General features: G+C 38.3%; 1 long non-coding RNA gene and 1 other non-coding gene across 2 annotated transcripts; both read right to left on the bottom strand.

Moving 5' to 3' along the window:
- Positions 1-6283: 6283 nt before the first annotated feature.
- Trnap-agg (transfer RNA proline (anticodon AGG)) lies at positions 6284-6355 on the bottom strand. The gene has a single exon. It is a non-coding gene; the product is annotated as a tRNA-Pro (tRNA).
- A 1013-nt stretch (positions 6356-7368) lies between these two features.
- On the bottom strand, positions 7369-11789 carry LOC145489104 (uncharacterized). The gene is made up of 3 exons (XR_014049563.1): positions 10386-11789; positions 9965-10090; positions 7369-9804 (listed from the first exon to the last, which is right to left on the bottom strand). It is a non-coding gene; the product is annotated as an uncharacterized LOC145489104 (long non-coding RNA).
- Positions 11790-15593: the final 3804 nt, after the last annotated feature.

Below are 15593 nucleotides of genomic sequence, written 5' to 3' on the forward strand. Positions count from 1 at the left end.
ATTCTGGAGCCTCTTACCAGTTGTTTTGAACATGGCATAACATCATATCGATTCCATGTCAGTAAACCTAAAAGTGAAAATGAGAAAATTCTCTTCTTTTTTTTCTTTGCCGTTAAACTAATTAAACCTTAGTCAGCTGCCACAGTGATGGAACAACGTACTTCAGTATGCCTCGGAAAAAGGCCACGTTTGTCCGCGTTATATCAATGCAGAACTCGGAATGCTACCATTCCATTGTAATGAATTTTTGCCGGACGATCTGCGCACAATGGCGTAATTGTAACTTATGTACAGAAGAGGAGAAAAAGAATTGAGTATTATAAATTCGCAAACAGAGGTAAAAATGATACCAGGTGTGCAACATTGAGCGAATGCACACTTTTGAAAGTTTTAAGCGTTATTCGATGACAATTGACGACACCTAAATAAATTAACTTTAAAGGTCTGTGTGAATGGTACTTAAATATTCCGTGACGCTTACACAACATATTTGTTATTTAAAAGCATGCCCGCTGAATACCCCCACACTCCGCCCGGGCGTTAATTTTTCCCCATCAGCTGACGCTCTCGCATTGTGTTCAAGTTTCTCCTCCTTCTTTTTGCTCCATTTGCTGTCAACTATCGGGTGAGCTTTCAAATGAAAGATAAACGAAAACATTTTATTTCTAGACGCATCATAAAGAGGCATGTCCAGTGTTTCTGTGAACGTGTGTTGTTCGCTGAAGGCGTGTGGTTGGCCGTGGCTTCTATCGAGATGAATGGATTCAGTGGAACGAATGATGTAACTATGGTTTGTTAGCCTTAATCGTTATGTTGAGATTTGCCATAAAGGTAATTGTTGTAATTGTTGCTTTTTTGTTACTTTTCTGTTCAAAATGGCCGATATTTTAAGGGCCCATTAACCGTTTTATGCGCGCGCTCGCGCACGTTGCTAAGGAGGTGAAATTTCATTTCCGGTTACTTACGTCAGCCTGAGCGCAGAAAATAAAAATAACTCAATAACTTCCAAATTCGCTCACATTTTAGATGTTTTTCTTTGAGTTTCACAAAATGCAAAGTAAAAAAAGTACAAGCAAAGACAAAATAAGAGAAAGACAGAAAAAAAAAGAGCAATAGAAAGAGAAAAGCCAACTCCGTTTGGCTTTGTCTGATCTTACCGAAGTGTGCTGGTAGTGTAAACTGCGCACGCGCTGATAAGGTAACTTCCAATATATATCGGGCGTACTTACGGTTTCTTTAAATGCTAAAGGAAATGCGGTTTTTCCTTAAATCCAGCCTTTTTCGACGAATTTCGATTAAAGCCAATGTTGGAAACATAGCTATGCATTCCTTTTTCGAAATCATGCTTTTTTCAGAAAATTACGAACACAACCTGACTTTGTCTCACTAAATCTTGATAAATTTTTAATATCACTGCACACAGTTCAAATACAGTATTAAAGTGTGTTAAGGTGGCACTTTTTCACGACATTATGGATCAGTATAGTGACTTGCGCGTTGCGGGTCGCCTGCAAGAAAACCAGGAAACAACAATAACAAGACGGACTGCGTTTAAATACTGTTCTGTGACTGAGGCCTTGTAAACTGAGAGATTTTTCCTCTGCCTCTTTGCCATTAGCAGCAGTCTGATCTCAGTGTTAATAGGAATTGACTCATCCTTAATGAGGCATCTGACTTGATCGGAAATTCACATCATCTTTCTCTAACACGTTGTCTTTACTGAATACAGCGAAGGTGCTTCCTTAGCAAAGCAAATAGAAGCACGGCCTGAAGGACAGCAGCTCCGCAGAGGGGTTTCAGCTCTACTGCGAGCATTTGTCTGGAGAAAAATGTTTTTTTACACGGATATTCAGTATCTGTGTAGCAAAAATGATGATGACGGCGACGACGACGACGACGACGACGACGACGACGACGACGACGACGACGACGACTTAATCCACCTCTCATGATAGTGCCCAAAGTGTGTGTTAACTTGGAAATGTTGCAGCACTATCATGTGATGTGAATTACGATGCCTATCTTGTACGGGAAATCAGCCTCACCAACGCCGGGGCTAGCAGCTTGATTACCACGTAGGGGCCAAACCACCCTCCAAATGTTTCGTCAGTTCTTGGGTATTTCACATTATTTCGCATTACTTAAAAAGTATTGACTCCTTCTAGTGTTATTGCGTTAAAATTAGTTTTGTTTCGTCATAACCTGTGACGTCACCCGTTTTTTACTGTTAATACCATCCTAACAAAGCCGAAAATCAAATTTCTAAAACCATACGATTTTTGACAACATCAAGCTTTCTATTTTTCTAGATTATTAGCCTTCCTAGAATAAAACTGAAAAAAATAAACCAGAGAGACTGACTTAAGAAGGACAGTATGGTTAAGCAAATTCCGGGGGGGACAGCAAAAAAATATTTAACTTACCATATCTCGAAAAACAATCATCACAGCAAAAAACGGTTTCCGGCATTTTACTCCTGAAGTCAACGCCTTTCCAATGACATAATCTTTTTATCAGATTTTACACATTTTGGTGACGTCATCAATTATGACGTCATAATCTGACATTTTGTCACAACTTCCAAATTAAAATAAACTGGAGAACAAAGAAAGCTCATCTGCCAAACTTGGTTCAGAAATATATAAACCAAGCAAATATAGCCTTCATGAAACACTAGGGGGGTGGTTTGGCCCCTACGCATACCAATCTCAACTCAGAAGACCTTAAAGTACGCGATACGATATTCTGCTACCGCTCTTCAGAAGATTATTTCGTGGATGCCATTCGAAGATGACTAGAAGGAGTTGGGTTTCTGGAATTCTTCAATTCCTTCTTGGACTGACCCTAGGGTAACCACTGTCAGTTGAATTTTTATGAAAGTGGCTGTACACAAATTAATACCAATCAACAACTTAGCCTTTAACTTATTTAACACGCCCTCGATGTCATCTCGTTTGCGTTTGGCGAGCATGGCACCATTTGAAAGATGAAGGTGGCTATCTAACACAGAAACGCTACCATTTGAATCCGCTACAAATTTTATTGTCATCCCATTATGATTTATAATTGTTAATGTAGTAATTGCATTGGCAAGTCTTCTGCTAAGCTGATAGCTCAAGGCTTAATGTGCCATATGTCTCATTCCCTCCCAGCATACAAGAAATAGAAACCACGATCCAGTTGTGACTCAGAGGTGATTTTAAAAAAATACATTTTACTCTAGTTAGTGAATGTTGAAATAGCTTTGTTCATTAATTTTCAGTACAGAACGTTACTGTGTCACAGTACACGTTTCTCTTTATTTAATTTTTGTTTTGTTTGTGACAGGTTCAGTTATCTACCTCAGTTGTTGCAACTGCTGGTGGACCCTCTAAGGCTTGATGCGAAGAAATTCGATTGGCAATGTCTCAACGTATGTTTTATAATTTAGCAAGAGTTACGTCATTTATGCCACGATGAAAGACTACACTATGCCTCCTCGACAAAGAATGTCCTGTCCTTTATTTCTAATGTAATTGGTGCTGTGTATTGTGCCAATAGATGGACGTGGCACTGCAGCAGGGGTCAGCTGAATGTACAGTAGACTGGATCCCGTGTGTATTGCTGAACTAGCTTTGTCAGTTGGTTGACCAAAAACTCTAACAGCACGAAAGTCATCCAGAAGATAAATTATAGGCTCTTTGTTATAAAATACCAAAATGGAAATTAAGTTATAGTTTTTTTAAAAAATGTTGATTGCACTTATGATTATGGTTTTTATTTCTCAGCATAACGTGTAATTGTTTTACATTGTATTTCATGATTCTGACTTATGATGAACTAGGAAGGGGTTGGTGTTTGTTTAAAAGTTTGGTGTATAGGTCAGTTTCTATAGTGCCGTTATGTAGAATCCAAGGAAGAGAAGAGAGTTGTGATAGTCGACGAATTCTGAGTTCTGCAGCGTGGCTGTTAGATGTTACGCTTCATTTCCGCTACTCCTGTTAGTTTCGAAATATGTGTTACGAAATCTACCATTATATAATATTGTTATTTCATTTTCACAATCAAATAACATCTAAAATTGAAGAAGGCCAGCCGAAATATTGGTTTAAATATACGACTCTCTGTCAGCCTTGCAGTTGTCTTTGACTTCTCATCATTTTCCTGAACATGAGTTCGCGATATGGTCACATGATACTGGTCAGTGGGTACATTGTTTCGACAGGTGCCAATTGACCATAACATGGATGCCCAATATCTAAGATGTACGCGGTAAACCCGTCCCTCCCTATTCTCTGAGGAAAAAGCCCTGGGTACGAGGATGTTGCAGAGTGTGACATTTCACATTGATTAACATGAATGGGTGTATGGACGGACGGATAATCACGTGACAATCAAAATTGTTTATCAAATTGTCTGAGCAATCGGGCTCCCTACAAGCGTGTTCGACGCTATAAAATGTACAATAAGTAACTGTTAAGTAGAAAATTGAAATTGTTTATGAAACATAGCTAAGTGTTTACAAGATGTTATATTGTTTTAGCACTTAAGTGAGGCTTTGGTATCTTTTAATGAAGAGCTGACCTTACCCGATAATTTTTTTCGTTTAAAAAAATGGTTCTTGTAATGATACAACTTAATAAACATATCATCACTATTTAACTTCCAAATGAAAGCGAGGTATATGTAGTTCTCGTTAGAAAATTATTGAACTTACTGAGGTCAGTGAAGTCTCATGTGCATTTTCCTATGCATCATAGCATGGCACTCTGCTAACTGACAGAGGTTACCATAATATTTCTTGACAGTTGCAGCTGTATCTTCAACTACCAGTTTATGCAGTTGCAATTTTAACATGACTATAGACTTCAAAACGAAAAAAAAAAAAACGAGGCATGTTTGGCCCTTCTTGGAAAGTTGTTCAACTTACCAAGGATTACGAAGTTACACAGATCGTATTGGCAAACTGACAGTGCTCATTGTAACCCTCCCCGACTGTTTCCTTATGCTGATTACATTTTAAACGTTATAATTTAAACTTCCAAACCAGCTTTGTCTTTATCAACTTGACAACAATGCCTGTGATTGATCTAATGTGACAGGTAACCATCTCAAACAACTTTTCATAAGAGATTGTATTTGGTTGATTGGTTTGTCTTGTAGTTTTTCAGCAGATCGTATGGCAGTTTTTGTTCGAGCGAAACTCGAAACCAGCTTCGTCTTTATCAACTTGACAACAATGCCTGTGATTGATCTAATGTGACAGGTAACCATCTCAAACAACTTTTCATAAGAGATTGTATTTGGTTGATTGGTTTGTCTTGTAGGTTTTCAGCAGGTCGTATGGCAGTTTTGTTCGAGGGAAACTCGAAATTTGGTCTTCAAACATTAAACAACAAATTTTAATGGCCGCTAAGATTGATCTTTGCGTTGTATATTGAAGAGGTCCAAAGTAAAGAGACAATAATAAAGCAATACTTACTTACCAATACGAAGGCAAATGTGCGCCTTAGCTTACGAAAATGGCTTCCTCGACGGTCTGCCTTGTGGACCAGATAGCCTGTGTTAAAATAAACCAGTCTAGGGTCCCCCCAGGTGTGTTATGTCGGCTTTTCGATCCCCATTGCAAATGTTACAAACTGGGAAATTTTGATTTGATGCGCATTTATTTATTAGACTATAAAAATATTTCTTTCCTTTGCACAAGTGTATCTGAGCTTCAGATGTTTACTAAGGGCAGTGGTGTATCTTGTGAAATTACTTGTGTTCGCGGCCTACAGCTTTAATTCGGTTCGCGGCCTACAATTTCCATCCACAGTCTGCATTTTTCGTCTACATCTACCCTATCACTATACTTCATCTATTGCCCGTCGCACACGAATGAGCTGAAAATGTTTGCAATTTTAAATACACTCCGCTGTTGCCAGAGGTCCAGCCTCAGAGTTGCATTCTTACTCTTCCCCAGACTTCACTCGTTCTAGATTCAATATGGCGACCTGCAAACAAACTCGAGAACAAACACGTCCATTTTAACGCGATATTAGTCGTTTAAAGGAAGATGCAATTTTTTAAAGATACATTTCAAAGTAGTTTAATAGAGAAAAAGAATTAATAAATAATAATAGATAAGATGACAAAGCGGTTACTGACTGAATTTTCGCCCGCGACCCCCTTCGCTTTTGTTTGCCTTCGTGTGCGCGTGCGGTTATTTTGTTTTTCCTTGAAAAAAGGAAAAGAAGATGTTCTATGAAAAAAATATTTTTAACGAAAATTAAACAAATGAAGCAAAAAGAAAAAGGGAAATGGGCCTGTCCGGGAGTTGAACCCGGGACCTCTCGCACCCTAAGCGAGAATCATGCCACTAGACCAACAGGCCACGGATATTCCATTGTGGCGAAATTTATGTATTTAAATGTAAATATCTTTCTCGCGGACCCGGATTTTCATCATAGTTACCTTGATGCCCTTTTTACCGATGTCACACTTTTCCAATTTTCATATTCAGACAAGAAGGAAGCAACACTGTTCCATATGCCATGAGAAATTTAGTAAATAAGCAAAGTTTCAGAAAAATCTGTTGCAAAGTTGGCAATATATGGAACCCTGAACTTCCCAGTTTTTACAGATGTATACTAGGGGGCAAGTGGTTTCCACTGGCAAACATTTCTCTGTAAAAAGAAATGGCAAGTTTGCGGTCCCATGGTTTCACGACTCTGAAACGTATTCTATTCAAACTTCACATATTTACTTTGATACTTTACTTTTGTTAAAGTGAAAAATACGAAAAATTGTTGATATTGCGTGACATTGGTAAAAAGATCCATTTGTTGATAATAAATAGAGCAGTTCTCAACTGAGAGTTCTGAAATCAGAATCAATTACAAATTACACATTCTCGTCCCCAGAGGCTGCACTCCTTCTTGTCAGCACCAAGAATCGTGACCTCTGGGAAGGTCCAACATCGGAAGTCCACAATTCACAGACTTCCTGTCACTCTGCGCATGCTCAGAGTCAAGTCTGACAAATCTGGCTGAGAATATAAAACGAATACTCTGCGCATGCTCAGAAAATTGGACCGTCCCAGGGGTTACAATTCTTGGTGCTGACCAAAAGGAGCGTGGCCTCTGGGGACGAGAATGCAAATTACAGACAATCTAGTGAGATGAGCAGAACCCAAAGCAAATAGATTTAGCTGATTTCAAATGCAGTTAATCGTGTCTAAGTGAGTCACAAAGCGAGAGTTTTTCAAGCTTAGTGTAGCAATGTAAAGCCAAAGTAAATGCAAATTAGAGATGCATTTGGTTTTACATCTTTATGTTAAAAGACTAACTTAAAAAAAACTAGTGCCTCTTTGTCGTCTAATCAGAAGTAAAACTATGTGATGGGCTGGAGTGATAACTTTGGTTTTGATTTTTTGAAAAATGACTCTACTTTCCACGCTCAATTGAGAACCGCTTTTATAATTAGGCTTTTCAAACAGGATGAAAACAGAACTAGTGCAAATTTGTTGATGTAATGATGACATGATTACACCTTATTGAAATAAGAGTGATTTTACTTTCTAACTTATAAGGCAATGTGTCCTCATGTGCCTAAGGGCAGGAAAAAGAAAACATCTTCTCTGTGTTTCCTAGAGTTATAGAAACCCTCAAACGTTGAAGAGAACTCAAAAAGCAATGTAATCGCTTGCAATTCACACCCCACAGCAATTGTTATTCTCCCAATTGAAGGGTAATGAATTACATGTATTGTCAGATCACAGATGGATTTACAAGTGGGGCTGAGGGAGCTATGGTCTATTCCCCACTCCCCACTCCCCCCCCCCCCCCACTTCCCTCCCCTCCCCTAGGTGTCTCTGTTCCCACTTCACCTGGGGTAATTCATCTCTGGAGAGTTATTTTTTCAAGTTTGCCAAGATGACACCATGACTACTGGGGGCCACCCAAGCAGAGTACTTGTAAATCCCCAGGATTTGCTCCTGTTAAATTCTCTATTGGCTCTCTTTCTGACTACACCCCATCAGGTAGCCTAATCATGGGCTACTATTTTTCAAAAAAGCAGAGACCTGGAGGCCTGGTTCCCTTTACCTTGGCCACACAACTGACTGATATGAATTACAGGAATTGGCAACATAACAGTATACAGAGAATAAACATACAATAAACAGTTTTATTGGCCACTCTTTCAAGCACAGAATTAAATTCTAGAATTAAATGAACATGTAACAGTATCTTGGGCTGTTGGCACTACCCAGCTCATGAAATTGATGACTGTTTGCTACATGTATGTGTCATGCACATGTCCTCCAGGAGGCCAAGAATATAACATCATACACCTCCACTGGTGAAATCTAAATGGTAACATATGATTGTTAAAACTGTCAAAAAATTAACGAATAGATTACACGTTGCCTTTGTCTCTTCAGTAATTGATCAAAGATGAACACAGAAGTGGCACATGAGACGACAGCCTCAAGTGTGTCACTGATGTTCTTACAGCACAAATATGCGTATGCAGTGTTTGTCAGGAAATTGTTATTAGCCTGATTTAGCAAGAGAATGGGAACGTCACTTGACCACGGCGCGCACAGTACAAATACCCAAATATGGTCAAATTAGAATAGAATCCAGGCTATTCCGCATGCCCTGCAGTCATCACCTGACATTCCCGTCCTGTTGCTAAATCAGCCTGTTCAAGAAAACATTTTTCATGTTTCTATCGAGTTTTAGTATAAATCTACTGGCTTTCTATCACAAATTCTGTTCTCTGATTGGCTACGCTAGGACACAAAAATGGAAGTTAAGGGGAACAAATAATAATAATAATAATAATAATAACAATAATAATTGTAAAAATTTTTACTGCACTGTTTCTGTGAAAATATTCAACAGTGCCTTACAAGGAAGTGGGAACATGAACTGTAAGGTGAACTTGTGTTTGCTCTCCCAAACTTTCTGTTTCTATTAAACAATTAGATTATGAGCTCAAGATTTCTATTGTGTGATAGCTGATGAGGGCATAGCCAGAGTAAACTATCATGCATAGAAATCGAGAGCAATTATAATCCAATTGTTTTAGTATAAATCTACTAGTCGTTCAAAACTTCATCTAAATTCTCTTCACAGACACTTCAAAAATGCCAAGAAGCGGCTCTAATTTTGTTAGCAAGGCCTGACTGCTACACTACTCACTATCTATCACAGAATAGATAGTGACTAGTGTTAAACCAATCAGAGAATGGCATTCATGAAAGAACGCGAGTAGATTTATACTAAAACTTGATAGAAGCACGAGGAAAACAGCCCAATGAAAATAACGTGACTATGACAACTTTTCTATGTTTCTAACGAAATAAAAGAATGCGATTTTTAACCAATCAGCACGCATGGATTTCTTTAGACTATCTTTTTATGTCGGCATTTGCATGCTGAAAGGTACGAGCTGCTGTAAATTATTTTGATGCTGATTTTTCATTGTGGGACAGCAGACGTACATAATACATGCAAAGAGAGACCACAAAAGTGGCGCTTTCTTAAAAGGATCAGGCCATGACTACATTGTTGGAGCAAATGGACGATTCTTATCCATTCTTGAATTAAGAATATTTCTTACATGTATTAGGTAGTTTTAGATAGTAAAGTGTGAGGCACAATGGCCTGACGGTTGCACTGGGCTGCATATTGCGTTGTCCAGGTTTGAGCCCTAGCCAGGGTCTGCCATCCAATCTGGATGCTCAGTGGTAGTCCCTTCAAACTTCAGAAACCAAGATGTATCCTGGCCTGGTATAAAGCCCCCTGGGCTTAGAGGTAGACTTTGCCTCTTCCCCTAATGGGCGATAAAAAAGTGGCATTACTACTGATAAAAATACACAACTTGCAATTTATAAGCACTTGGTGTATCTTTATCAGTCACTCCCTTACACGAACAACATTGCTATATAGCCAATATCAAAAGTTTAAAAATGTTGAATCATTACGGTACTAACCTGTCCAAAATCGGTTCTTCATATGTGATCTGTGTTAGCCGCTTAAATGTCACACAACTTCAAGTGCTGCTGGTTTAGCCTCCGTGCAGTCGTCTACCTCGTGGAATTAAGCTTACTACATCTGATCTTGGAGGATAATAAAGGCAAATAATTACTGACACGTTTTAGCTAAAGTACGTGTAAGCTTAAAATACATCATGTACGTCACTACCGCAGCATATGATCATTCGTGACTCACTGATGTCACAATTTCGTGATATTAAATTTTTAGTATTTAATATCTTTTGTTATAAGCAGTTTGGAGAAGGAAGACTAACAAAAGATCAAAGAATAGGATTTGGTCGGATTGAGTACATCTCAGGTGGGAAAATCAGGCCTTGAAATTTAAAATGTTGCTTGTAGCTTTCTTACGGCTGCTTACCAATCTTCAGAGGATCGAGCACAGCCCAGCCAGCACAGCAAGAATATATCATCTAACTTGCTGTCTGTAAACAGGAGGCAGTTCGTGAAACACAAGCATGTGAATCCTAGAACTTCGCAAAGCCTATTATCTAGATATACTCAGAAGTCATCATTGACCATGCCACATCTCCCACGGAACACCATTTGCGCAATCCTGGGGTGGACTATCACGTCCCGCATGGATTGATGGGAAATACAGGTAGCCACAAGGTTAAGCATTCGAATCCAGGGCCAGACCGAATTTCAATGCAGTCACTTTGACTGGTGTTTAAAGGGCCTAGGTCAAAGAATGATTCTGATCATTATAAATAACACTCTTACACATATTTATATGAATTTGAAAGAAGTCAGCCACTGGAAGTTTACCCCAATAAAATACGTTGAAGTCTTCTCCAATTTCGCCCATCCATGTACCATTTTGCCTTTCCTGTGTTTCTTTTTAGTTTTCTACAGTTTTAAGCCGCAGTTGCGATATTTCAGTTAATTCTTTGACCAGTCAGGTCCTGTCCAGGCCAAAGGATGCTACAGTCATAATCGGGAATTAATGAGGTGTTGAATCTCAAGTTCAACTATTTCAAATCTAAAGGGAAGCGCTATTTCGATTTCCATTTATTTCAGGTAGCAAGGGGTGAGGTGGGTGTAAAATTACTTTTTCTCTGTAACTTGGCAATAAAAGAAGTCCAAAATCTTGGCCGATATACAAGATGATTTTATCCAAGAACTTATTGAGCTGTGGGTTGACTTAAACTATAGGAATTCCTTTACATCTCAAGCTGATTTCAGTGCTGGTCATATCTGGAATAGCTCGAAGATCATAATCGCAGGCAAGATGTTCTTTTATAAACACTAGGCTAACGCAGGAGTGATGTCAATTTATCATAAGATGACCGGATGATTCAAGAATTCTAACCTGTTGTTGATTCGAAGATAAGCTTTGCTTTTAAGTCTCCTTCCTAACTTCAGCTATTAGGAGCGCTATGAGATCTTTGAGATTGTCATTGCCAGGTGAGAAAATTCCAGAAAAATGAACTTGACGATGTGGAAAATTGAACTGGGTGTAAATTCATCCACTGCCCAAGATCTGTACACTTAGCTCGAAACTATGGAACTTCCAACATGAAATTTCTCCATAGGAGAATCACAACAAGTTCTGTTTAAAATAAACTTTAGGAAACAAATCTTTTTTGCTTTTGTCGAGCAGCACAAGAAACATTTCTTCATCTTTTCTGAGGATACCTGACAACAAAGGCCTTTTGGAACAACGCTCATCCTTTCGTCTAGGTTGATGTAATACAGCGTCACAATGTATTAAATTTATGCCAAAGGTTAGGTCTTACAGTAGAAAACAGCTCTTCTTTACTGAATCATTGCCTACTTGGCAATATCACATTTACGGCTGTAAGTACAAAACTGCTCAACTACCCTTCATAGCTAAAATGTGATTAATCGGGTAAGATGGAACTTAAAAATTGAAATACAAATTTCCAGTTTTACTGGAACACAAAACGCGTAGCAACGCAATTGGCAGGAAATATACCAGTCATTAAAACTGCTTAATCTCTCCTTTCAGCTATCGATAAAATAAGCAATTTGTTACTTGAGCGATATTTAGGCCCTCGTTTAAGAAGGACACAGCTTTAACCCTGTATTTCATGGCCCTACATTTTTCATGTTCTTTGATGTGCCTCTTCTGTTGTGTATTTACTTTTGTCTGTAAAAGGTTCAAAAGAAGTGTAGCATGCAATTCACAGTGTAACGGTGTCATTGTTAAAGAGTAGCATTGTATCTGTCGGTGGCATTATTGTTAGTCTTGTAATTATTGGTAGTATCATTAATTATTGTTAAGTAGAATCAATTCTTGTTGCATAAAGAGTGTTGTTGAAAATGTAAGCGGAGTTTGGTATTGTAAGTAATACATTGTATTGTTATCAAGTAAGTAATTTTTAGTAATGTAAGTAGTGTTAGTATTGTAAGCAATGTTGTAAGTAATCTTAGCGTTGTAAGTAAGTGTAGTATTGCAAATAAAGCGGGGTGGTATTCCAAAAAAGTAAGAATTGAAATTGTCCCTAAACTCAATTGGGTGGCCGAGCCCCATTTAAATTTTTAAAAACATAGGCCGTGAAAAACAATTGCATATACGAGAATAAAAAGTACAACTTTTGATAAACAGTGGAAAGCTGTTTCAAGTTATATTAAGGCAATTGTCTGCGCTATGTAATTTAACGTGGCAGTGACCAACCCGAAAGCCTTAGCTACTTTGGTCACTGCGGACATTTTCTTTCTATTTATTGGAAATTTTTTTTTGTTCTGTGTTCTTGTTGGTAATATATGTAGTATTTATTTATAGATTGATTGTAAGAAATAATACAAAACAATAAAAAATCTGAATCTGAAACTGAATGAACGTTAAATTCGCTTATCTCTATATCTTGCTGCTTTACTCTCTTTATATATTAACATCTCAGATTGGAGAGCAGATAACAGAAATGTTCCAAAAGAAAGCAAAGTCTGATGTCGGATTCTTTGTACCAGTTCTTCAGGTAAGCGAGAAAAAGAGAAACAAAAATTTCAATCTCTCTACACCACTTGTTGCTCATGACACAATACTAGGTTTTTTAATGTTAGTGTTATAGTCAAATGAAAGGACGTAAACCAACGGACATAGAGCGTGTTTGGAATTAAAAAAGATAGTGTCTCCATGGAGTTGTAGTGGTCATTCTTGTCATTCTCATGCAGCCATAAAGCTTCATAGCTTTGGCTCAGTACAAGTTGTCCCGTTTATAAATTCGAGAACAGAGAATCCTTTACTGTTTACAGAACTTTCATTGTATAGTAAATATGGTGTACATTTTCACGTTGTAATATTTCACGTTGTAATATTTTCACGTTATAATATTTTCACTTTGTAATATTTTCGTGAATGTTGCTTTGTTACAATTTTATTGCAATAACAATAAGCCTACTAAGAGCTACCTTTGACTGAAGACTATTGTTAAAATTGCATATCCTGCTATTGTCCAATTAAAAATCGTTCTGGGAAACTTGTTTTCTTAAACAATGTGTTATACTATCCAAAATTTGTGCCACAGAAGTTTCTAAAGGAACATGCTTGTTATGAAAGTTTGAATATGAGAATCATAATGAAGGAGAAGTATTTAGCCTTTGTTGTTCTACTGATAAAACAGTACGCCTAGAGTTGTCTCGTGTGTGAAAATATTAATAAATATCTAGGCAAAATCACTAAGTTAGCAAAACTACAAAGTAAGGAAACTACGACTATCTAAAATTGCCTAAAACGTAGTCAGTAGTGCATTAAGAAGTGTTGCTCCTCAAAGGAGAGGCATGTCATTGTCTTCATAGTCTTCGCTTTTTTTTTCCAGAAATTCTTCCCAAGCCTTCATCACCAACAGAAAGGATAAATGGTCTTGATCTTTGTGGGTTGGTGGAAACCACAAGCTGGGCATAGCACACGGCGGCAAACTATTTTCACCATGTTGGTTGTACAGTTACGGCCTGGGTGTTGGGGATAAACTCCAACGTCAAAATCAAAACGTAAGAAGTAGTAGAAATCAAACGGATCCCGCGTGCTCCATACACCTTGTCTGAACTGAGACCTCGGTTTCATTCGTACCTCATGGAATAGCTGCTGGGGAGATATTGAGTTGCAAAAAAAGAAAGAGTCTTTGTTTCTAATATCCCGCCAATTTTTGAAAAGAAAATGCCTCTGTATAATGTGCTCTTCTCGATCCTCGGATAACGAAAGGAAACGACACCGTGCGCAGCTCATTGCTTCCATTTTCAGGGCTGACTTTCGCTACTTTCGTCGCTTCGGAAACTTTATTCCAGGGCCCATAGAGCCTCCTAAAGCTATGCGACCGCGCTCGACGAAATAAGAATTCATTGTATTGGTGGTTTGCACTGCCACTCCATCGGAAACAAAAATCGTTAAATTAAATCAATTAAGTCAAGAATCAGGAATATCATAGATGCTTGATATATAAACAACATCGCCAAGATTCAAGTCTGTGCGGTTTTTCATTCCCGCGTTATTTGGAAAAGTGTTGCCCCCAAATTTATAGAGCCTTGTATGGAGACGCCATGTTGGTGCCCTTCCGAGGGACGACATGGCGGCCGGAAACAGAAACATGTCATTGAGTTTGCTATTGAAACGGAAAATTGTTACTCTAGATTTCCAATACATTGAAGGTAATAATTCCTCTAGTGCAGTAACTGTTCAGTAAGCAAAAACTTGGGCGATAACTCCTCTTTTGGCTTACTTGAGATCCTTCTCAGACCGCCATTTTAATGTCACGCAACGCATAAACTTGGAATTTGAGATTCTTATATCTGATGAAACCAAAACTTTAGAAGGATAGGAAATTTTTAATTTTGGGAAATAAGATGATGACGTCACATGAAAACCGGCAATAATGCATTATTTACTCCCTACCCTTTCGCTTCTAATCTAGATCCAATAAACCCAATCTGATTCGACTTGTCTTAACAAGTGGGCGAATCGACTCACTGGAAGTCGAGTCGTCCGCCAACTTAAACCGCTTTTGTTCTTAAAGCGTGGAAGGGAGCTATAAGTAAAGTTGCTTAATCAACTTGAGTTGTCACGGAAAAGCGAGTGGCATTGGACAATGACAACATAAACCTCCGTGATTATTGTCAGAACGACGTGGTTCTACTAATTGCTGGTTTTCAGTGTCACGCAATTCAAAATAGATCAAAATCAAAATCAAAACCGGTCAATAGATAAAGTCCAGAATCTGGGAAATGCAAGAAGGTAAATATGCAGACTCTCGCCAAAACTCTGGTCACAGCAATTTATCTTATGCGAGATATGCGGAGAAATTTTTTACCCAAATTTATAGAGATTTGTATGGAGACGCCATGCTGGTGCCCATCCGTATGGGCACCAACATGGCGGTCGGAAACTAGCAGAAACATCTGTCACTGAGTTTTGCTACAAAAACGTGAATTTATCCCTCGAGGAAATCTAAAACATTAAAATAATACTTTTTCTAAGACATGAACTGTTCAGATAGTCAAGTTCCCCGAAATAAGTCACTTTTTTAACCATCACGACAGCTCTCTAGGCAGTCATGTAAATGCCGCGTCACGCAAAAGCTTAGAAATTCAAGCGTAGTGTACGACAAAACCA

Source organism: Orbicella franksi, chromosome 6 (genome assembly GCF_964199315.1).
Source record: "Orbicella franksi chromosome 6, jaOrbFran1.1, whole genome shotgun sequence".
NCBI classification, from domain to species: domain Eukaryota; kingdom Metazoa; phylum Cnidaria; class Anthozoa; order Scleractinia; family Merulinidae; genus Orbicella; species Orbicella franksi.